The 24730-nt window shown below is 39.1% G+C and overlaps 1 protein-coding gene across 3 annotated transcripts in view; it reads left to right on the plus strand.

Annotated features, from left to right (window-relative positions):
* The window catches only part of foxj3 (forkhead box J3), a 70353-nt gene that overhangs the window by 129 nt on the left and 45494 nt on the right, over positions 1-24730 (plus strand). For 2 of the 3 annotated variants that reach the window (XM_026307654.2, XM_026307656.2), the window contains exon 1: positions 3086-3324. The exons of the other annotated variant lie outside the window; for it this stretch is intronic. The gene's annotated coding sequence lies outside the window, so the exon portion shown is untranslated. Of the gene's footprint in view, positions 1-3085; positions 3325-24730 lie in introns of those variants that run through there. 3 annotated transcript variants of the gene reach the window in all.

Below are 24730 nucleotides of genomic sequence, written 5' to 3' on the forward strand. Positions count from 1 at the left end.
TGGAAGGGGGGAAAACTCAGATTATTATGCATTGAAATTTATATAAAACAGCATGTACAAAAATGAAATTCAGTAGGACAGTGAACAACTTATAAAAATGTTGGGGCTTTGTGTGTGGTTGCTTCAGAAAACTGCAAACAAAGTGAAAATAAACATTCAGAATATGATCTGCTTCACTCAGTTTACTTTAAAATATTTTTAGTTTTTTAATTCTTGAACTATTTATTATCTAATTAATTAATTGACATTTTTATTTTATTTTGCATATGATTTATATAATTAAAACTTATAGTTAAATTACAGTTTTTAAAGGAAAGCATGGGCTACATTGAATTTGAGAAACCAGTAGAGGAGTCTATTAAAAATCTTATGGTTTTAATAACTTTCTGGCATATTTTATAAACCTGTTTATCTTATAGTGTGTCAGATAATCAATAATATTGATGTCTCTGTTTCATTGGCACCTTAGAATAGAAGGGCAGGGTCAGTCATTATTGCTGTAAATGTTTTGATTTAAAATTATTGATCATTTCACCACACATTTTCAGGATTTATTAACAGCATTCTCCATTATTGACCTGCAAGGGGTGCTGTTGCACTGCTGATTAGATCACAAGAGGCACGCTGCTCTCTGTGATATATGTTCTGCATAGTTTGGCAATCTGCTTAGTAGTTTACACACATAATCTTACTACATATACTCACATTTGCAAAAAAAAAAAATCAAATGGCCACTTCAAATAGGACACCACCAGTTAAACAGATAAACAAAGATTTGGTTCTGGTCTTAATAAGCCAACTGGAGTCTTTTGTGTCATTTCAAGAATGAGTCAGGTTGCGTGCAACTGATGGAAAAGGTGCATAAAATCTAAAAGTCAAATTAGTTTCTACAACAAAGCTTTGAAATACAAAAGAGATGTGTGGGCTTTTTATATGGAACTTTTTTCTACAGGGGCCTGTTTTCCATTAGAGTGATTGATGTTGGCATTTTTCTGAATGCATATATTATGGGCCTACACACTGAACCTTGAACCCTCAGAGTGGAGGAAAGGAACTTGAGCTTGTAGTAAAACTGTAACGTTTTAGACGTTAGTAATATTGTGTTTCAAATACTTTGGAATAACAACTCATAAAACAATTAGATAAATCATCACTTGTCGTAACTTTTATTCTTTCTACATGTAAATTAGCATACTGATAATAAAACATACTACAACTCAAAAACAATTATATTGCAGGAGAAAAGAACACAAGGTTAAGAAAAGGTCATCGTGAACTCATTTGACGACTGTGTATCAGGGTTGTACATACCACAAAGGATAATGAGGGCATGTCCTTTGTAATTTTATGTAACCTTATGTTTAGTTCACATTATGCAGTGAAGGCTTAAACATGGTGTGATTTAAAGGGGAATACAAACATTTTTAAAAACTCATTATCTTTGATTAGATCAGTCAAAAATGATTCCAAATGAAGTTTAGAGTGGCTTATTTTTAAGTCGATTTTTCAATCACAGCATGTAACTAAAAACAACTCAAATTGTGCAGTAATACCCTATATTGTATGTATTCTATCTCTAGTGGAGTCAAGGACAGTAACACTATTAGGGCCTTGCTTTGATAGAATTTAAAAGTTAGAAATTCCACAATTTTTAAAAATATATATATTTTTAGTGGAGTGGGGCCTAATTTCTGCCTACACTTCTAAGAATATGTGCTGTCTATAGCCACCTTTTCCCAGCAGTTATGAAACATATGCTTCTTAAAGATGCATTTCCAAATGATGGACTAGGATATTTGACATCATCTTCTGTGTTCTTTGTTCATTTTTTGTGTTTGTGCCACATTAAAATAAAACTTTATAAAGGCTTTGTAAGTTGTAACTAATAACTTCAGTAATGGTTAATAAATCATTAACTAATGCTATATCAGTTATTATTCATTAATGAGAACATTTACTTTGGCAGGTTGTAAAAAATGCCTAAAGTAGGTGTTTAGCCACCAGCAGGGCCTTTAGTCTTTGTAGTTCCTTAAATTATCAGGACAACCTTTCCTCAAATAGAAAAACTTTGTTCCAAAATTTATTAACAGATTATTAACATGTAAACATGCAGATTAAAGGCTTTTAGTGTGAACCCCACAGGTATTTGTTATTTTAATATCATTATTTATTGTATAACTGCAAATAGAAACTAAAACAATAACACTCTTGGAAATAATAATTAAAATGTTTACACACTACCCCTACAAGATAAGCCCAAACACTTATTAGTCTATGACCCATCAACTGATTTTACACCGGAAACAGTACAATAGTAAATGAGTAACTGAAATCATTAGTCAATTGACAAAAAAATTAGCTGGCAAGTAGTTTAATAATTGTTTGACCGATTTTGTATGCAAAAAGATAAACATTTCATGGTTTAATAGATTTAAGTTTTCTGATTTGAACTACTGGTTGAACAATACCTATAAAACATTGCAAAGATGTCACTGTGGAATTTGGGAATTGCATTTCTAACTATATTCAAAATTGTTAGTCATACTGTACAGGATTTGCTTTTAATACTTATGCTAAGTATATAATCCTATATATAACATAGGAGTATATAATATCTATATTTCAATAAACGGCTTTATTAACACAGTACTTTTTACAGAGTACCATTAGTACTTCTACTTAAGAGTAAAGGCACTGAATACCTCATGCACTACTGCAAACACTGGAAAATGAGAGTAATAAGGACACTTTGTTTTGCTTATATTCCTTGATGTTAACTTCTTTTATTGTCATTTCAGTTTTTCATTTATTAATCACTAATCTAATATTAGAATGGACTTTAAGTGACCTAGAGCACTCTTTAAATAACGCCAGTTTTCCGATCAAGTAATAAGTGATCAAGTCGTAAGGTCACGTTTGGGTGCATCCACTGCGAGCTTGCGCGTTTGACCGCACTAGTTTCTGTGGCGGCAGGAATGGTGAGAGAGAAAAAAGCCTCCATGTGCGTCGTCTTATACGAAAGTAGTTCCGGGCACTTAACCCAGCGGGGAGAGTCCCGGATGTTGGCTCGGCCGCCGAGAGAAAGGCGAACGGGAGAAGGCGGAGAGACGCCGAGGAGGGACGCCACGGCACCGCGGTCACACCGGCGAAAGCTACAGCTACGGCGGCTCTTTGCACAGGACGACAGCGTCAAGAGCACGGGACAGTCCTGGGGTTCTTCCGCTAGTTGAAGAAGAGGAGGTGGAAGGAAGGGGAGGGGGCAGTTAGTCTGAAACTACCGTGAGGATTTACAGAGAGCCGCCGTTACAGCAGCCTTCACCCAGAGTAAGTGAGCTACACGGGCATGGAAGTTGAACTAAGGCCCACGAAATGGACGACTTTAACGGGGAAGTGAGCTGCACTGAAGTTCTGGGGATTGATCCCGGTGAACAGGCCCTGACACACAGCTTTCCGCTCGCCGTGGCGGGGCGTGCGGGGACACCTTTTTTCTCAGGGAGCCTGTCGGTGTCTTCTCCCCGTGGTCCGTGTTAGTACACCCCTGCCGTGTTGCTGCAACTCTCCAAGTTGACAGTTAGCCCGCTAGCACCACCGTGCAACCGGTGACAACTGACAGGGCAACTTTGACAGCTAGCTAGCCAGTTTTGGTAGCCAGCTAACTTTAGCTGAGCGTTATCGGTGCTCTCTCCTGGGCCAGGAAAAGGTGTGTGTGTTTTCCTCGCATTAGGTGGTGGTAATGACCCATCATAGCGCTATCGTTAGCTAGCTATGTGTCCAGCATGAAGTGTGTGAGCCCAGTGTCATTTGGCTTTCCTACGTGCTCTGATGGTATTTGACTCTCAGCTGTTGCAGTGTGTTTTCTCGTCTGTCAGTCGTCTCTTTCACAGACAGCTAGTAAATTCCTCCACAATATTGTGATCATCGTATGTAAAACTAGTTGACCCGCATGACAGGGGGCAAGTTTGTCACGTGGCTGGACAATCAACAAGTGCAAATCGTGTTTCATATGATTTTTATGCCATTGGATTTGGTCTGAGGGTTGTCTCTTGCCTTTGGTGGTGTACCCTTGTGAATTGCCCTGAGATGACACAGTCTGTTGCAGCTAAATGTTTGGTCCTGTGTTTTCGGGGTATGCTCCTCTTTGCTTTGATGTTTAACCAGTTGGTGTGAGATCGCATAGGGCAGATATTAACAGCTGTAGCATTTGCGTGCAGTTGTCCTTGATGGATGACTGAATGCTTGCTTTTTCCTCACCAGCTTGTGCAATTTTTTTTTTTTTTATGAATGAAACGTGTTATTTTATTTATTTTTTTAATGATTGAGCTGTGAATTATTAGCTTGTCATTACTGAATTTTGTGCTTAAATTTATTTTGTCATAAAGGCGTCATAGAAAGGTTGAAGTTATGACTTAAAGAAAAGATTATTAATTCTCCTGAACATCCTAACCCTGTTAGACCTTATGCTTCAACTAACAAAATGCCCATGGCATTAGTCAGCACCCACAATCAAAGGTCAGACCTGGTTTGCTTCTTAATCACCCATCCTTTAAATAGCAGGCCTACAGCAAGCTGTCTGGTTTGAGGCTATGTGTGCATGAAGCTGTAGGAGACACATGGTGTTCAAGTTGATGTTTCTCCATCCAGCTAAGCTGAGCCAGAGAAGTTTTGCAGCAGTTTAGAAGTGAGTTTTAACATTTGTCATGCAATCTTATTTTGTGAATTATCCTACTACTCCCACCAGAAATACACTAAATAGACTCCATGTACAGTGTATATTTGGTCACAGTTTACTGTAGTGTCCACATGCAGTATAATACTGAGAGACCTCTTAACTTCTGCATTATAAATACTTTGATCCCTTGCGTCAATAATGCAGTTCAACTTTAGAAATAGTGTTGCTGTTAGAAGTGGCAACTTAAGTGAACTGAAACTACTAAGTGATATAGAACAGTAAAATAATAGTGATGCACAACAGTAGTAACATTTACTGTTGTGTGTTGACTGGTTGTTAAAAAAATAAACCTTCCGTGCAGCAGATGCATGCTTTTTAAGAATTGTATGCAGAAATTCAAATCACAGTGCACATTTGCTAAATTTGCTCATTGGACCACTAATATTGCATCCATCAAATGCTGTCTGTAAGCAGTGTCTTGATCTCTGAGAATATTGTGCAGGCTCAGACTTAAATGCTTTTTTTATACACGTTTTTGGTGTTTCGTAAGTGCAGATATTCTTAGTAATATGACGACTCTTTATTTACACTCGTCTCATCATATTGAGCAAATGTGGTGACTTTTTTATTGATCACTTTTAAAGCAACCTTAAGGTTTTGATGAATGGTCTGTCTAGCGGTGAAGTTGGTCTAGAGAAGACATCATGTATGTTTATTCTCATGGTAAACATTTAAAAGTGTGAATGGAAGGATGTGATACAGCTTCTCCTTAATGGTGGTTTTAGGTTCTGCTCTTGGAAACCTCTGTTTAATGTTTTACTTCTGCAAGTTCTTCCTGCATTCTGTGTGTGGGCCACAGGTAGTATACTCATTTTCATCTTTGAAGAAAGATTTATTTTGTCACCATCTATAGAAGATGAGCAATATGGGATAACTACGTATAAACAAATATTAACATTTCATTGTTGTGTTAAGGTTAATGTTCAGCTTGACGGTGATAGTGTATAATTTATTAGATTAAATACAATAATGATATGATATGGGGTTAATTTGGATAGATGGTCAAGGGTCAGTAAGCTAGTATAGTAGATTGAACAGGTTCCTAGTTTTTGAATACCAGCACCTCATTTGGAATTCAGTATGTGGCCCTGTGCCTAGCCCTGTCTCACTGAGAGGCCTTTTAATTTCTCCCCTTGTTGAAGTGATTATTCAAATGGCTGTCCATGAGATGCAGTTATCAGACTCCTGGTGGTAGTTGAGCCTGTGGCAACATGAATGCCCATCACAGCCCCCCTCATACCTTGTGTAGTTGGACAGCACCCAACAGGTACCCTCTGTAGTAATCCCTGTTAGACTGCTACATTTTCCCCCTCAGGCTGAAAACCTATTGTTATGCGATTGGCAGATGGCAATTTATTTATGAGGATGGTTGATATATTTTTTTTGGCATGGTGCAGTGGGGATGCTGTTGGTCAAAGGCCTCTGTTTAGTATTTTAACAATGTCTTATTTTTATGACCTATTTTTGGTCTGAATCCAATTGTTTCATTATTTTGTGGAATGTAAAGTTATTTTAGGCTGGAGCCTCCTTTCTTTTCACTGGCCATCATCTTGTCCTTCAGCAGGTTTTTTCTTTGCAACAGCTGTTTACTCTGCGTGGTGGCTACGCTGTCCTGTGATGTGGCTCAGGCCAAATGACTGAATTATGTTTTTAGTAATTTCTTGTATTCTGCTTATAAATGTGAATGTGAAGGTTCGCTCTCACGGAAGCAGCGTTGTTGAGAAGGGACTGGCTCAGTCTTCATTAGCAACGCTGTGCATCACTAGAATGCAGATGAGCTATGAAGCCATTCATCTGCTAGAAATGCCTCCCTGATTCCAATTTGAATCTTGTTTGCAGTCACATTGTGTGAGCCCACTTCTCCACGTTAAAGAAGTCTCTTTATGTGAGAGATCAGAGGGGGATAATTGCACTTAAGTGAACCTCATTTAGTGCTGGCCAGAGCAATTACTGTAACTGCAGTTCTAGGCATTTTTGGGGGCCAGGAGCAGCTGTCATTGAGTCTCTGTAGCTGAGTTATCAACTGGTGAATAGAATGACATTGGCATGGCATCATGGGAATGGTGGATCCTTGGCTGGATTTTAATTAGTTTTTGCAGGTTTTTGCATAGCTCTTTTTTTCATCTGTAGAAAAGCGTAATTAAAAATGACAATTAGAAATGCATTATTTTAGTAATGATTGAAAATAAATTATTCTCAAGGTGCTGTAAGGTGAAAAAAGCCAGCAGTGTTTCTTCAGGCAAAACCCCCTGGGCTTGGAGGAGACGTTTTATCATTAATGTTATTCAGGAGCCAAATTTTGAGTTTTGCTCAGCTGGGTGCTTTAATCTATTTTTGCTGTAAATTAATGAATTTTTAAAGAGCCCCTCGCTGGATATGGGTGGATGTGGGAATGCAGCACTGGTTTAGTTTTCAAACGAGCCTCTACTCCACCGTCACCCCCACCCCTTCACCACCCTCCCTCCTCATGGGATGGAGAGAGTGAATTTACTGAAGCACTACACTTTCATTTTTTATTCATCCAGAAATATACTGCCTATTTCTCCTCATCCCACCTCCTTCCAATCTATTGGGTTGAACCTGTGTGTAAACTAGTCCTATATGTTCAAGTTCACGTCCTGGGTTGGAGTTGGATGTGGACCTGAATCTGCAAGGCAAGCAAGTGATGTTTAATTCAACTGGGTTGTTGCTTAATATTATCGGCACATTTGCTCAGAAACCTGTCTTATCTGGAAGTGTTTAGCCATTTCTCTCTACAGGGGAACTACAGTAACTACCCACACTAGAGCTTGCTGGGTAAGTTTAGAAAGTGTAGGAGAAAAGGGGTGGGGTGGGGGTTGCTGGCACCATGGCGGTTTCTGTGACTCATTCCAGTCTTGTGGTAGAAAAAAAGACCAATAATTTTTGTGGCAGGTTTTTTATAAATATTTGGTTTGATTTTATCTTTGCATTAAGTTCAAAAGAAGGAACCAGTTGAGGTATATAAACAGAAATCTTTATGTAAAAATAGAATATCCCATGGTGGTTATATTGCATTAAATGTGCAAAAGAAATCAGGGCCTACAAATCCACTCCATAAAAAGGGTGGTGGTGCTTAATGACATGTAAAACAAAAGTGTTCAAAATAAATGCAATGTATGTAGTAGCTGTGTCATTTGAGATTTTACTTGAGGGTACTGAATAGCCAAGTCCTAAATGAATAAGACTGGCTTGACCTTTCAGTACCTTGAAGGATTTAATATTTTATCATAGTGTATACTTTGTCCTTGAGTTTTCATAGATCCTTAGTATAAGTGTGTTTCTCTTAAGCTTTTGTGTTCTTTTCTCAGTAGAAGCAACTGATACGCTTATATGATTCACACTCTTAGGAGACTTTAGAGCTGTGTGCTGGAAGAAGAGTTTGCTAAGCTGACACAGATTAAGTAATAAGAACAGGGCTTTCATTGTAAAATTTTGTATCTGGTTTAATCATTACAGTGGCTCCTGTGGAAGATACAAATTCACTTCCAGATAAAATGGCAGAATAGAAGAGCAGAATAGATGAACTGCAGGCAGTTAATACATAAGAGATGGGGCCTTCTATCAGCTTTGAACAGGGAAATTTGAAGCTAAAAACAGTAGCACTAAAAACTGGCTAAACAATGCTGCTTTGTCTACATTTGACCAGACTTAGGACTGTCATCTATGACAGATCATACAAATGTGGGAAAGTGCTCCTGTACTAAAATCTCTTCAAGAAATGACAATTTAATAACATGATATTCCCAGATGTTACCTTCATCTCCCTCCTGTAGGCTACATGTGTGACATGGCAATTTAGAAGTAACACCATAGAAGTGACAAGTGTAGCACCCACCATAAACCAGACTTGATTGAATATGATAATCTCACTGTTCTGTGAGGCAGAGGTTGGTGCATGTGTACCGGAACAAGTGAACACTGCATGTTGTATGCATTACATCAGGATTCAGATTTACTGACTCTTTATTCAAAAAGATAGTATGGTTGGCCAACAAATTTACCACAGAGGGCTGGAGCATTACCAGATTGTAGGTGGTCAGTGATGTTTGGTGCAGTAATCCCTTCTCCAAAATCTACACATTTGTTTGTTGCATTAGTATAATGGTACTATCTCTAAAGGAAGTATGCCGTGCAAGTTGCAGTCATGTCAGCCCTTATGTTTTTTGGCTTATTACTGTGTGCTGAGTGTTGATTCTGCACCAACGTACAATCAAGAATATTTCATATTTCAATGTCATTCTGCAGAGAGTAATGTCAGGGACAGTTCTAATTAAGTCTATGATGCTATGCCTTCTTAGTAAGAGTAAATAGTGAAGTTTTGAGGATGTGGTTTTACTGCCACATCGCTCAAGTTCAATCTTCTGCTGACAGTCAAACTGCTGTGGGGCTGATCATTTCTCGTGCAATCACAACACAGGAACATTTCAGTGACATTGTGTTGGTTGATCAGACCTAAAGACTTGTGCATAGTTTCTCTATTTGTTTTGTGATTTCAGACAATGTTAATGCGGGCTGGTCCAGAAATAGCTTGGTGTAGAAGTTGGAGACTGTGTGTGTTGTGGTGTGTGAGGCTTATGATCTGTAGGGGCGAGTGCCAAGTTTTGCAGATGTGGTGTTGGTTGAGAATGAGCTGTGGTGGATGTGCTGGACGATTTATCATTTTTTCTTCATATCCCTTGCCTATGCCTCATTATCCTCTGCATGCTCAGCAGAATCATACGTCGAAACCCCTCTTTGTTGTCGTCATTTGTTGCTTTTTTCTGTGTGAAACCTGATGGATTAGCTTTAGATGTAGTACTTGGAGTCTCCATCCATGATTCAGAAAACCCCTAACAGAGGCCAAAGATTCTCTCCATGGAGTTGGAGGAAATGTTGATCTGTGAGCACCAGGAAACCCACACAAGTGATGACTCGCTCTTGCCCCATCATTCCCACCCCGTCTCTTTTTCTTGTTCTCACACGTAGTCTCTCTCCTGATTATTGTTTCATTTTTGTGTCCTCAATTCTTTTCCTTTATCTCTGTTTGCGCCCTACTCTCCAGTGCTCTTCACTCAGCAAACAACATGTCTGTAGAGAATTCAGAAGAATGCATCTTGTTACTAAGATGAGTCATACTTCCTCTGGCCTGCATGCCTCTCCCTCAGGGTGGATGAATGAGAGGGTGGAGAGGTTAGCTGGAGGAGGGGCTCAATGACTGAGGCGACATGGTTTGTGCCAGTTGCCCAGTGTAATTAAGAAAGTGTTGGTGTGTTGGTCACAGGGTCTGAGACGTGCACATCAGCACTGCCTCAAAATGTGGTTGTCCCTAGGTGGCTGTGTGACCGATGGCTTTGACCAGGCTGAGTCACTGCCTTCAAAAAGTAACTGTTTTGAAATCTCAGGCCTAGCTCTGACCACACAACTCAACCACTATGCCAAGGTGCTGTGGCCCTGGGAGGAAAGCCCGGTGCCTCGGCTCTGGAGACTGCACCTGCAACCTGAGAAATCTGCGTCTGCCTTACTGAGGAAAATTTATATGGTGGGATGAAAAGAGTGTAGAGGAGTTTGCATGCAGTTTACTAGACTTAAATGTTCCTCAGGAGGCCTGACTCAATATTATTTTGTATGTGTTAATTTATGGTACACTTAAGTGTGTAACACACTAGTTTTGTGGTTTTAATTCTCTAAATGCCTGTATCCAATTTAGTTTAATATCACATTGTATCTCAAAATGCACAGAGTTTTAAGTAAACCTGATTATCTTTATAATACTGATGAAATAGTATCAGTATACCATTAGGCCTTTCTCAGCTCGAGCTTTGTCTCTTCCATACAGTACCTGCTCTTCTTGGTCCCCCGCCAAAATCTATGACTCACGGGAGACTGAGTGACCTACTTTTTAAGTCAAGGAGTGCCAGAAGATCTTTTTTATTTGCAAGACAATACACTGGGTAAATATAAGTCAATTAAAATGCACTTAATGCACCCATTTTTGGATTTAAGCACCTAAAGGCTGTGTCAGCATGGCAGCCACCTCAGAGGATACCCTTTTATTATCACAAGGAAAGAAGATATATAGTAAACAGTTGAGCTTTGATATCTCATTACAGGCAAAATGAGTCTTAGGCCACACTGGCTCTCATCAAGCCAATTTAATATTACAACTCATTTAAGTGCTCTCCTAATCCTGCAGTAGCTGTGTGCTTTTTATATTTTACATTCCCAGTTTATCCAGGTAGGCAAGGGTTAGGGGTTCTTCTTCTAGGCAAAACATTTACTATATCTACATGAGTCAGTGAAAGTGGCTTCACAAGCCTCTTCAGTTTGTTTTAGTAATGATAGAGCTTTAGCTCTGATGTCGAGGTAAAATTTTAATAGCTGCTCTTAAATATGATATGGATTCAGATGGGAGATAAAACTTTGGGTGCAGAGAGAGTCTCCCCAATGGATGGTTTACAGTTTGCCTACCTCTGAGAAGAAAACAAGGATGGGATCAAAGGCTATAGGATCACTCAGATGGTTTGATGATTTGCACTGGTTTTTGATTGGAAAAAGATGCAGCTTTGCAGCAGATAGAATTTCCACTTTAATCACTAATTGCCTTTTTTTTGGTTGTTGTCTCCCATTGAAGCAGAAACAAGCTGTGTAGCTGAATGCGGTGCCTTGGCTGCTCCTTTCCCTTCTACAAGGCTTGGCTGCTTTGATATGTCAGTTTTGTTTTAGTCTGCCGCCTTCGTCTTGACACTATTGGCCCCGTTCACTTCGACCTCCTGGAAACCCCCCGGCATGCCCGCTCCAGGGTGTGTGTGTTCAGTCATTTATTCAGCTTCCTCTAAAAGACTGCCATGCCTTCACTTCCCTTCTAGTTTCCCTCCTCTTATTTAAGATTCAGAAGGCAGAGCAGCGTTTGGTCTGAAAGGCTTAGTGCTGTGGGGTTGGGGGTGGGTTTCTGATGTGTACAGTCGGAGGCTAAATAGGGGACTGTGAACATAGGGACTGTAATAACTTAATATGTCCCGTACACCACAGCAACACTCCCAAGCTAAGTTCTGTGGTACGTGGTCTGATTTCATACTTTTGTTGTCAGTCCAGTCAAAGTCAAAATGATTACAACGGTGACTCTAATTGGAGAGGAACAAATTATCAAGTCTTTGGTTAATGCTGACTGCTACTTGGGTTTATGCCTGATAATCCCCATTGAGTCATCTGAAATTACTGCCTTTTTGAAACTTGTTTTTTTTTTTTTTTTAAATATAGTCTGTTCTCAAATGAATTTTGTCATGGTATTTAGTGAAATTCTGCTGGTGCATTTAAAAAGCCCAGACATAAGTTTGGTCCAAGAGCACACCTACATTGTTGGCTGTATACTGTCTGCTCTGTGTGCTACACGAGACTGTTGTTCTGTTGTGTCTTCTACAAGATGAAGAGCTGGGGATACAGAAGTTATGAGACCACACATTATTTGCCACAGAGTATATGTACTTTTCAGTAACAGAACATTCAAATGAATTTTAAAGCTGGAATGAGCTACATCAAAATATTTTAAAGGTTCATTTTTAAGTGTGTGTAGAGATCACACACAGGCCTTAAATGCCCTGTTGTATTGCACAAGGTATACTTCACATAATTTAATATGACACGATACAGTATAACTTGTTACTTTTGCAACTTTTGCACCTTTTGCACCTTTTGACTAGAATCATCTCCGTGGCCAACAAGATTTTGGGTCCAGTTTTGTTTCATGCTTTGGAGACATGTTCGGCGAGGAAACTATATGGCCTATTGATTGTAAGCTGTTACTGTACACTTTACACTTTATGTAGGTTTAGCTTCTGGCTGTGATGAAACCTATCATGTACAATGTACATGTATACACTCTACCTCAGTCTTGCACAGACGGTGTTGTCCTATGCATCACTGCAGTGTCTGTGGGTGATATAGAGCAGAATATTTGACACATGCAAGATTTGCATCAAATGACAATTACTATAGACAGCTAGAATCCAGCCATATTAGTGGGACTAGTGAAGTGTTTTTTGGCACTTTTTTTGAATGTAATTCATGAAATACTTTGTATTAATAAAGACACCTTCAGTAGTCATTTATTTTTGTTGTGGAATAGGAAACAGTAAACAGACTTACTTCTTCAAAATCACAAAATTCCAACTAAAGCAAAATGTTATGGCATCCAATAAATTGATTCAACAAACCACTAGAAGAATAGATCAAGGGTATATGAACTCTTAAAACTGACACTATAAGCACTAATTCTACCATTACATCTTCTGATATCCATCAGAAAAATGTAGACTAATAGGAATATTCACCTTAAGAAAGTGAAGTTTCATTTGACTTTGTGGGAGTTACGTGTTAGCTTGTATACTTTGTTGTTGTGGTAACAGTAGGGTTCTTATGACATCAGCACCGCCATCACCACCTTTAATATGACGGTGCAACCTCTGCAACAAAAGCTTTCAAGACGAAACACTGAATATGATATTTCTGTCTGCGCAACAGATTGTGGTTTCACAATCGTCTTACCATGGCGTAGATTAAGCAGTGACGCAGTGTAGTTCCCTTAAGAGTCCCTGAACTATGGGCAGTCTAACTGTATAGTTACTTTTGTTATAAATATTTTGAGACAAGTAGTACAAATTAACATGGGGTCAGCTACCCTCTGTTTAGTGTTGGAACCTTAAATCAATCTTGGTTTTCTTTACTTCATTTGTTCAAATGCAGAAGTAAAAACTATTAATAATGAAAATTATCTATAAATGTACATATTCTCTCATTCTTCCTGAGAATATGGATCTTATGTCCAAGTTCTCATTTTTTAATTTCGCTTTATTTTATTTATGTGCATAGTAAGCCTTCATACTTATGAGTCAGAGACTGAGGGCTGAGTAGAATTTTCCTTGTCAATACAATGCAACAAATGCATTTTGAACTGCACAATGAGACTGTTTATAGCAGTATGCGTTTGTGTTTATTGATTTCTTTTAATAGTTAAATGAGCAGGATGTAAATTTAATTCATCAACTTTGACTTTTCAAATATTTCATTTTTTGACCTTTATGCTCCGTAGTTTACTGGTCATTAAGATTTATTGCTATTTTGCTCGAGAGGCTCGTGGTCAGTGGTTAACAATACAGATCAGGTCAGGAGTTTGCACAGTGTAGGTCTCTCAGCCCTTCTCTTTCACAGTGACTCATGTCGCATGGCACATGATGCACCGCTTTCACCAAGTGAGTCATCCTGAACAAAAGCACCTCATTTGACAGGGACCAAAAATGAAACATGGACTTTTTTCCCTTTTTCTGTGGTTTGCTGTATTTTTAGAAAAGTCTATGACATTTACTCATAGCTGACAAGACTGTGTGTCCTATTGGTTCATTTTGAAACAATGGTGGGCACTTGGTAGTGTCAATGTGTTTGTCTTTGCACGGTAGAATAGTATTCCATAAAATTATACTTAAAATGAAGACGTTTTGAATCACACATTTCATTTACTCTCTACTGTAAGTAAGAGAGAGACGGAAGTGTACACATTGCTGAAGTCCATAGAAATTGGGCATTTCAAGATATAAAAATCTTGTGATCAAAGATCACAAGATTTTGCTGTTCTAATTGTAGCCCTTCTCAGCACTCAGGACTGTAAAGGAGAGCTTTGGTCACATCTCCCTTTCAAATCATCCATGGGTCAATGTAGGCCGAGTTAATATCACAGTATTTATTTTGCCATTGTATCTAAAGATGTATTAATAACAAATAAGAATTACAAATAATTATTTTGGTATCAGTTAAACTGACGATTCTGTGTTTTTAGTCATCAGCTCGTTGTTGAGATTATGAAACACTGAATAAATGGTGAAAAAAAGATTTACCCTAAGGCCAAAGTCATGTTTTCATGTTGCTTGTTTTGTGCAACTAACTGTGCAAAAGATATTCATCTTACAATTATATAAAACAGAAAAAAGGAAAATCTCAAATTTGAAAATGTGGAGTTATTGGTTATTGGAATTTTCTGTTGATTGCCTAATCAGTTGGTCAACTAATTATTAGAGTAATATAAAAATCTACATATTGTTGAACAAATTAATTAACATCTCTAAAGCTCACACTGTGACAGATTTAGTTAATATTAAAGTTATCTTAATATGGCAGTTTTGTCATGATACAACTATAAATAAAGATGGCAGTCTATATTCTATTCGTAATTGTGACACAAATTGGCTGTAATAAAGTTGAGAGTACAGCTTGTGAGGCCATGACATACATGCAAAAAGATGGTCATTGTTCTGAAGTGTGTTATCTGTCACCATGAATGGAGATGGATGGCACAGTAATGTAACTTGTGGTCTCAACCTTCCCAGCTTGATTGGTAATGTGCAGGAAGGGAAGCAATATGCTGGAAGGTAGACCTCTGTTTTTCAATTTATTTGCTGCATATAGATATATTTATACTGAATACTGTGCAGCATAAATTCTTTCTGGGGGAGTATCTTTGTTTGTGTGTGTGTGTGTGTATGTGTGCATATGGCCCCTTTAAGAAGCATGCATTTGTTTGCTGGCTGTGTCTTGGGTCCAAAGTGGAGCTCTTTCTGTCAGATGAGTGAAGCTCTGCAGAGGCAGCCACTGGGAGTTCTGTTTCATCTCCTCTCATACTGCTCTGGAGCAGACATGCAAATGCGCTGTAATGAGCGCAGCCTGTGTGGTGGTGGTATTGAGGAGTGGGGATGGGGGGGGGTGAACTCTGGAATTTAAAGTGGAGAACGGGAAGGTGGAGGAAAAAGGTGAGAAGACGACTGCTGCGCCAGATAGCAGAGCACGAGAATTTAAGGGGTTTAGGAGAGGGTTGTGTCAGCACTGAAAGTGACAGGAAGTCTTCCCCTCTCAAATCAAACATTCATTAGCCCACTGTGGCTGCTCTCTTTGCTGTTGAAACACTGAAGTAAAGATGCAAATGTGCCACATTAATTAGCCTTATCTTTTAAACCAGCATGACGTGGCGTGAAAAAAAAAAACAGTGTATCATCATCATCACTGTTAGCACATGTAATGAGGCTTTTTTAGGATTCTGCTGAAAGTTTAGCATCCTAAAATGATTTGAGAGTATCTGGAGTTTTACAGTTTACTACATAGAAGCAACGCGTTAACCTGTTACTGCAACAAAACATTTTGAGTGATAGTATCTTGTGCAAAATTGCATCATTTAAAATTCTTAAAACAAGTTGATGTAGTTTTACTTCAGTAGATTCTGTAATAGTCCATAAACCCAGTGCTTCATCTAATTTATGAAGATGGCTAAGTACAGTGCAGTGGGTGAGCTGACTGACGGGCAGCAGGAATATTTTACCTGCCATCCAGGCTTCAGTTGGTGAAGTGTGTCATAAACCCCATTAGTCTGTGCTTGGCTGTCCAATAGCTGTGCGAATTTGATTTTATTCACTCATAAAGAATTAAATCCCCGGTCAATGTTGGGATGCTTTGCCCTCTGTCTCCATTCAATAATGTAAAGCACTCAAGACTTTTGATGAGCTCTGCAGATCGATATGAGGTTAACAGCCACTTCACACAAGCTGAGACCTACAATATGTCATAGGGTCTTTAACTATTCAGGGGGTATAGAAGTATAGTAGGGATTTTTGCCTATAAGCTCCATGATAAAAAAAAAAGTCACAACTAGGAAATAAAGTCGTCATCATGATTTTTTTTTTTTTGTTTTAATTATTTAGTTTTTTTTACCAGCCATAAAGATTAGGCAAATTAGACTGGATTACAAAGCTTTGTTTAAAACAACAGAGAGTCGTTGTGCTGATCCATGTAATACACTGCTGTTTTACACATTAGAGAGAAAGAGGCACAGAGGTTGTGCATCTGTCACTTTTTAAAAACTGCTCAGCTCCATAAATATTGATCAGTAACTTTAAAAGCACTTTGCATCTTTAGCCCGTAATATTGATGCACATGACAACTAATGCTGTCTTGCTGTCAGAATGAATGTTGTACACAGTTAGAAAACCTTACCTTGAATGGTGAATTCCACACTGTTTTTTTTTTTTTGTTGTTGTTGTTTTTCCCCTTCTTTTTCTTCTTCTTACTACTAGATGATTGTCATACCTTTAGAGCACCTTTGGGGTGTGGGGACTCGGAGGACTTTCCTGTTACTGATCTGCCGGCTTTCTTGGTGCTTTGTTTGTGTGACATAGAACTACAATGATTAGATTTGTTAAATGACATTGGACATTCCTGATAAACCTTTGATCCCAATGTTACAAACTATTGGTTGAAGCTTTTTTTGGGAGGCTATATTGGGGCTGCTGACCAATTATTGCCAGTATTATACTAGCAGAATAAAATGTCTGCTGCCCACACAGCTTCTTTACTTTCCTCCTCTGAAATTAGAGTTCCCTATTGGAAAAAGCCACAGGCAATTTCACAATAGCAATACAGCATCTCCTTCTGCTCTTGCCTCCTGTCTGACAACACTATCAGACTACTGCCCGACTGTGTCCTCATACTGAAGGGAGTTCCTGTGTTTCTGACAGACTGGGCTGGGTGGGTACGTCATTGTAGTTCCTCAGGGTGTCTGAAGCAGCTGTGACCTTTACCAGCCACTGACTGACTAACAGGTTGGCTATTGTTCATCTTTACTTAAAACCAGTGCAGAGTGGTTAATTGACAGGTTGAGTCTATATGTTTATAAATACAGTGTTATTGCGATGAATTTAATTTTAGACTGAGCTTGATGTGTGATATTTATAAATTAAAAATGCTAGATTTAGTGGACATTCAGTGCAGTTTAAGATAGTTTCAACACCCTAAAAACATTTCCTCCATAAAAATAGAAGATAACGGACATGTGTTGTGGCTTTGAATTCTTGTAATTGACACAATCTTCACTGTTTCTCTGCTGCATGTGCTGTACACCCAAATTATCCTAGTAACAAATCCAAAGCCTATAAGCGTTGTCACTATTTTGGAGTTACCACTAAATCTTAACTTGTCAGTTAAGCAGTGGAAGCCAAAAACTTTTGACTCTAGGCCTAACTCACGTGTCTGCTTTTTATTATGGCAAATCCTCTGGTTTTGTGATGACCTATTGTAGCTCTTGTAAGGCAGCAACCTCACAGTGATTAATCCATTTTTAGCCGGGAGGTATTTTGTCTGCAGAGCTTAAACCAGTGTTGACTGCTACTACTTTCCCCGCTCATCCACACCCAGATAAATAGCAACATTGTCTCCAGGAGACCAAATTAATTGAAATGATGTGGAACGGAGCAGGGTGAAGGGAACAGGTATAGACATTGACAGCTGTCTGTTCCAAAACAAATTTTTGGTCTGTCATGGGTGCTGTAGAGAGCCTTGATCTCATGTTTGACTGCTGCTCCTGTCCTTAATCAGCAGTAGACGAAAACCAAGCTGCCCCCAAATTACCATGGAAGTCATCTGGAGAATGCCCAAGGAATTTATTCGCTTATATAAACACAGACAATTCCTGGTGACGTAACACAGAGCTGGTTCAATTCAGCAGCTGATTGGAGTGTTTTCATACTGTATATTGCAGTACTGTTCGACTGTTTCTGTGGTAAATGCTTCCCATACATCTCTTCAGGTATGTGATGTATTTTGATCAAGCAGATGATTTATCTGTTGGGCTTTATTCCACTTGGCCTTGTGTTTGCTTGTACATGTGGGCTGTTGACGTGTGTACGTAACCTGTAAATTCTGTAGCTGAAAGAACAAAAACCTGACACAAAGAGTGTTTTCTCTTCAGCTACACGTGGCTACAATGTCTTATTAGAGCAGAACATGAAGGACTAAGAAATCATACAACTATTGACCTGTGACTTGTAATCCCTCTAATAGGTTCTGTGTGGTGTTGTGCAACTTCCGATGCAGACTGCTTTATCACTCAGGGGAAAGGGCACAAATTTATGGCGTGTAGCACCTCTTAGCATAGATTCCCTTTTATTTCCTGTGAAGCTCTTGTATCCAGTAGTCTTCATAAGCCTTACATTTGTCGTGTATATGTTTACTCATGTAGCTTTCAGTGTTTCATGTTAAAAGCCATGTCTCTGTAAGAGTGGAAGAATAGCCACCCTGCATGTTATCATTGGGCTGTGTTATTATCTGCAGGTACAGTATGACTCCAGGAGCATTTTAAAGAGCCTGTACGGAGGCGCAGTAAACCAGTGAGATGGGACATGAGGAGTCAAAGAGCACCGCTTCAACAGCTTAATGATGTAGAGGCATCCAGCTCTGTCAGGCAGTAAACTCTTTAATATGCTGTTAATTATTTCTGAGAGATTGAATATTGATTAAAAGGCAAAATGGTTTTAATTATAACTCCAGCTCTAGTGCCATCCTAAATGAAGATGATTTTTAGCTTTACGTGAGAGGAACATCTAACAAATCTACCAAACCTCAAGCTGTTTCAACTCTGTTTGAATTTTGTTTTTACTTTATATTTTTGGGGTTTGAAAGTGTCTGTCTCGGTGTAACTAGTGTTACAGCTCCTTCTCTCAGCTCCAGCTTCAGAGCTGCCAATGCTGATCCACGGTCTATATTTGAAATTCACAACTTGATTCCAGCTCTGTGTAGCACTCTCAGTACATGCACTGCCCACCTAGGTGATTCCTTAAAAACATGCTTGGGTAATTCAAGCATAGTTTCTTTTCATCACTTTGTGTTACACTTGAAAATATGCAGTTGTTTGAGAGGGATGACATGGACACATTTAACCATGCCACAGTATTTGTGAGCTGAAAGTGTGCTATGTATATATGTATATATGTATAGTTACATCAATATTTTGTTTATAAGCTCTGCCTCACTGTTTTATTTTGTCTGTTTAACTACAAAATGGAATTGGACTGAGTTTGCTAAGGGCAATTGAGTGAATAGCTGCTGATCCCGACAGACTGACTCAAGCTCTTGTTACCTCACAGCTCACCTCAGAGACCGACTCAATATTTAACATCGCTACTGAGCTAGAGCTAGAGACTGCAGATGAGGATAGACCCTCAAGATTGCCACCAAAATGCTTAGCCTGCCAGTGCCTTAAGTGGTCTATTTGTGATTCAGCAGCAGGATCTTGCTGGCTGCCAGGCTGGCATAGAGTCAACCTCCCAGGGGGGACTGTGTTAATGTGGGCCCCCAGGCCGTGGGACCGGGGTAATTGGGTTCGCATGGTCAGTGTCAGAGCACCCCTGCCACCTCCAACACAAAGGCCACCTCCTAGGCAAGCTGTTGGGGACAGAGAGACAAACCCCTCCTGATCGTGCCTCTGATTCACTGAAAAGGCTTATTCAATTACTGGAATGTTGTATGTGTTTTTTTTTTTTTTTTGTGTGTGTATTGACCTGCAGATTGCACAGTGATCTGAGGGCCTTCTGCCTGTGCATGCTCCTTTAATCTGCCTAGATCTCTCTGTGCCTTTATATAGATAAAGGCACAGGAACCAAACCCACATTAACATGGAAAGCGGTTGACTGCTGACAGCATCTCTCTAATATCTCTAATACCTTCCCCTGGTGGATTGATTCACACCTCTCTTTTGGTTTGGTGGTGTCTGCATTTAGGGGTCACAAACCCTACTGCTCGCTTTGTGGCCTCTCCAGACAGCCTGAAGCGATTCAGTTGATCCACAGCCAACTCCCAGATCTTCCACTGCTCTGATCTTCTGTCCCTCTGCATGCTCGGCCTGCCTGTCTTTCTGTATGTCTGCAGCAACTGGATGTTTTTTCTCTTTACCACATACTTAGAGACTCCCTTTGTTTTGCAGTGACTAATAAGACAAAGGTGTCTCTCTAGCCTTTTTAAGGTTCAGTGGGTTTAAAGAAACTCAGGGTTTAGCATTGCTTTGTTGACAACTCTCTCTCCTCAGCGTTTTAACTGCCCCACAGCCACAGTTGCGCTCCAGATTGATTGGCAGAATAATTATGGACTTGATTTGTTCAACCACAGGCGAAGTGGGATTGAGGGAGTAGGGGAGCAGAAAGAGCATGTGTACAATTTTTCTTTTTTAAGAGCGCAGCAGAGAGGTCTGCTTGCATGCATCTTAAAAACCAACTTTATTACAACATAGCCAACTAATAACACTGACACATAGATTGCACTTAAAAACATTGCAAATTCTGTAAGCAGCGAGAGGCCCCGGTTGGCACCCTGCTCTGCTGTAGGCTGCAATAAGCTGAACAATGTGCTCAGCCGCGTGAGTGTTGAAGTGATAATTGACACATCCTAAAAATGCAAGTAAGGACTGGGTTATTAATGCTTTCTTCCTGGGGGTGGTTTCAGCGGAACCATTAAGCCTTTAATTGAGAAGGAAGACTGACATTATAAGCGGTTGCCTTGGCATTGCCGTTACCTACTTTTTGTTTTTTAATGAAGATGAGACTTTAGGTAGTTCTCTGTATGACTGCAGAGCTCACGTGCAACCACAATACTCCGACGCACTGCTATTTTAGTTTGAGAACTCTCAAAAATAACTCCCTAAGATCTTTGCCTCTGGGCTGGAAAAAATGAGGAGTCTCCCTTTGACTGAAGGGCAGGTGAGCTGAGTTGCCACCTCTCCCTGTTTATCCCCCTTGCAATCGCTACAAAAACAAAGGCTTCTCCCACGTTGGATATACAGCTGTTGATATGGATGGTATGACCCAGGTTTCGGTCGAGAGTAAAGACGCCAAAGGCTTGTTACCAGGTTACATCACTGTTGTTGTTGTGAGTGCATGTGCCAAATCTTCAGGCATAACAGAGGGAGCACGCTTAGCAATTCCCCTCCCTTTTCACAAGTTACCATCACACTACAGTAAGATTCTTGTCATAATAAGCTCCATCTCTTTCTCTCTCTCTCCCTGTCTCGCTCCCTGCCTCTCTACACACAAACACGCACACACAAAAGGCTGAGCAGCATTTAACAATCAGTGGTGTAAATGTTTATTGTGGTCTAGTTGAATCCTAGTAACATTGCGTTTAATGTGGTATTCATCACATCTACATCTCTGAGGTAGCAAATACTGCGGTACAGTCATCACAGGCCGGAATGCTTCTGTGTGTAGTTGAACAGACACATGCTGTTGGAGTGCTACCCAGGACGGATACATGACTGCAGTAAAAGGGGATTAATCGTGGAAATTGCAGATAAGTGCAGGAGAGTACTAGTCTGGTACCTATCAACAGCCTTGTGTCTGCAAGTGGGAGTGAGAATATGAGCTGAATAGCCCACTCTTTCCTCAAAGAGGAAATGATGACAGTAGTGCGCAGGTATTTGAACAGAAGTTGTTCTAGGTAGGCAGTTATGTGTTCTAGTTAGAATTTAAAACAGGTTACCTGTGGTGGAGTGTTATATAATAATATAATACACTTTTTTCTGTGTGCGAGTGCAGTGTGTCTTTAGACAGAAACACAAGATGTCTTAACAAAAAAAAAAAACACGGATAACTCAACATGGAATTTAATATAAAAAACTAATGCTTTTATTTAATATGTTTCTACGTTTAAGAAGCTGTACATTGTTGCAGTTTATCCATAATACAATATTGAAAATATTAATTCTAGCTTAGCAAATTGAATTGCAAAAAAACCCCAAAAAACAACCAATGATATTGTTACATGTATCACAACATTGGGCATAGTGATATATTGCAGACACTCACTGATTCAGGGGTAGGGAATGTCTGAATAAAAAAGGACTGGTAAAAAATGACTCCATCACTGTTGAATATCTTGGATTTTATTCACTTCAAGATTTAGTAATTGAAATGAATCCCAGAGAAATGTAAATAGTTCTCTGTTGTGTTTTATGATTTGACTGAGCCACTGGTAGAAAAGACAACCCTTTACAACAGTGCCATTAACCTGAAATAATTATGCAAATGACTAAAATTTCACTGAAAGTTCTGGCTAAAAGTTTGAAGTAATGCTGAACACACTTAAATTAATGATCACACTAAGTTAGCAATGAACACCCTTACATTAAAACAATAATGTCTATAAACGTCTTAAAGGTTGCTGTTATGCCCTTTACATTCCTTTTCCATGAAACCATATGCATAGTATAATTTGGCATATTAAGCAGAAGTTCAACCCAGTCTTGACCATTGTTAACAGATACAAGGTCAGCAACTGCTTACTTATATGCCTCTGTTAAGCAATGCCGTACAGCTAGCAGTGTAGCTTTATTTTTTTTTACATAGATATGGTGGACAGTGCAGACAATGAAGGATTTATTTGCTTAGGTAATCTTTAAAGTTAATGTAAAAGTAAATGCACTTTCATCCAGCTGTTGGCCCAGAAATAGTTACAAAACATAATGTTCCCATAACCACAAATCTTCTCTATATTTCTGTTTTTTGTCTATGGATTAAAGAAACAAGGTACATGTTATTAATGATCTTCAGGGTGCCTGGGCAGACTTTTGAACTTAGGAGAAAGCCAGCCTAGTCATTTCCCACTCCTTCAGGCTTTTATGGTAAGCAAACAGCCATATATTCTGAAATCTTGAATTACTTCTTTAATTTTACAAGATATCTGTACCATATACAGAGAACTAAGCTTAAGCTTTATAGTTATGGTTAATCATCTTTCCACTCAAGATGAGTGGAAATTATAGCTCAGGGTAATGCAATATGCAGTTATCTGTTGTATAGAAAAGCTTTTGTGTTGTCAGTGGGCGCTGTAGTGAGTATAGGCACAGTGACAAATGCTCCTTTCAGATAGCTTCACCCCTTTAGGTTGAACAGTGTCAGACCTCCACCAAATGCTGGTCATGAGAGGGTCTCATGTCTAATATCCTATGATGACTCGTTCACACCAATGAGAAATATGGATTTCCTCCCCCACATACTGCTGTTGTCTGAAGTAAACACAACATATGATTTTGCCCTGTCCTTACTATCAGCTGGGTACTTTGCCCATGAATTTTCTGTTTCTCGACCCACCAAGCATGCAGGTAAACTGATGTGTATTTGGTTAGTCTAACCAGTACAAAAGAATTTAGTGGAGTTTATTGACCTTACATTATTAAACAGAAATGGTAGATGAAAACAGTAAGTGTGCATGCTGACTATTTCTGTTAGGGTACTTATCCTTGACTAATACTTCCTGTGGGGTGTCTGCTCCCTACTGGGATTGCACTACAACATGATTTCTGCCCATATGTTTTTCTTTTGACTGAGAAGATTTCAACTGTTATTCAACGACTAGAACAAGTTTTATTCACATTTTCAGTTTTACCTACTTCCTTTTAGTGTGCTTCCTTTACTTCTGCTTCAGTTAGTGGGTTCCTCTTTTTTTCATGTGAGTTTCATTCAGTAGAATTGGGAGGTTTGATATGCAAAGGTGAAGTAAGTTTATTATTGGATATTTTATATTTTTGAGTAATTAATCTTGGATCCTCAAATCTGTGGTTTTAAATTGCTTTTTATCACAGGTGTACTCGGCATTTGTTGTTTGATGTCTGAGGCATTGTAGCTGGAAGAATTTCTGGCACTCTACTGTATATTCAGTATTAAAGGCACATGCTGTGGGATGTGACAGTTTCTAATATTTCTAATGATTTTAGCTCTTTGAGATATAGAGTAATAACTTTCACATTGATTTTTGATGTCCAGACTCAGAGCGCTTCACAACAGATCATAAACAGTAGTGCAGTACTTTCAACTACTATGCACTATAACATAATTTTGATAAAAGTAAAATTGGACATATTTACCAAGATGGATTATCTACCTTAGTCAAGTCTTTGGGAAAAATCACCAATTTAGAACAGCACACTGCTTCTGCTCTAAAAAGCTCTGTAGTATTAAAACGGATAATAATACTTTGTTCTGTTGGGCCAGTCCTGGTAAACTAGATTAGGCTATACACTGTTATTTGTGACATTGGTGAATGGTGTTTATGTGCAAATAAATTTTGTTTATTTGCGGATGGAAAAGAGACTGTAGAAATACTAAACTACTACTTTCTACTACTACTCCCCACATCAAGAATGTTCAA

The sequence above is a fragment of the Mastacembelus armatus genome, chromosome 5 (genome assembly GCF_900324485.2).
Source record: "Mastacembelus armatus chromosome 5, fMasArm1.2, whole genome shotgun sequence".
Taxonomy (NCBI): Eukaryota; Metazoa; Chordata; class Actinopteri; order Synbranchiformes; family Mastacembelidae; genus Mastacembelus; species Mastacembelus armatus.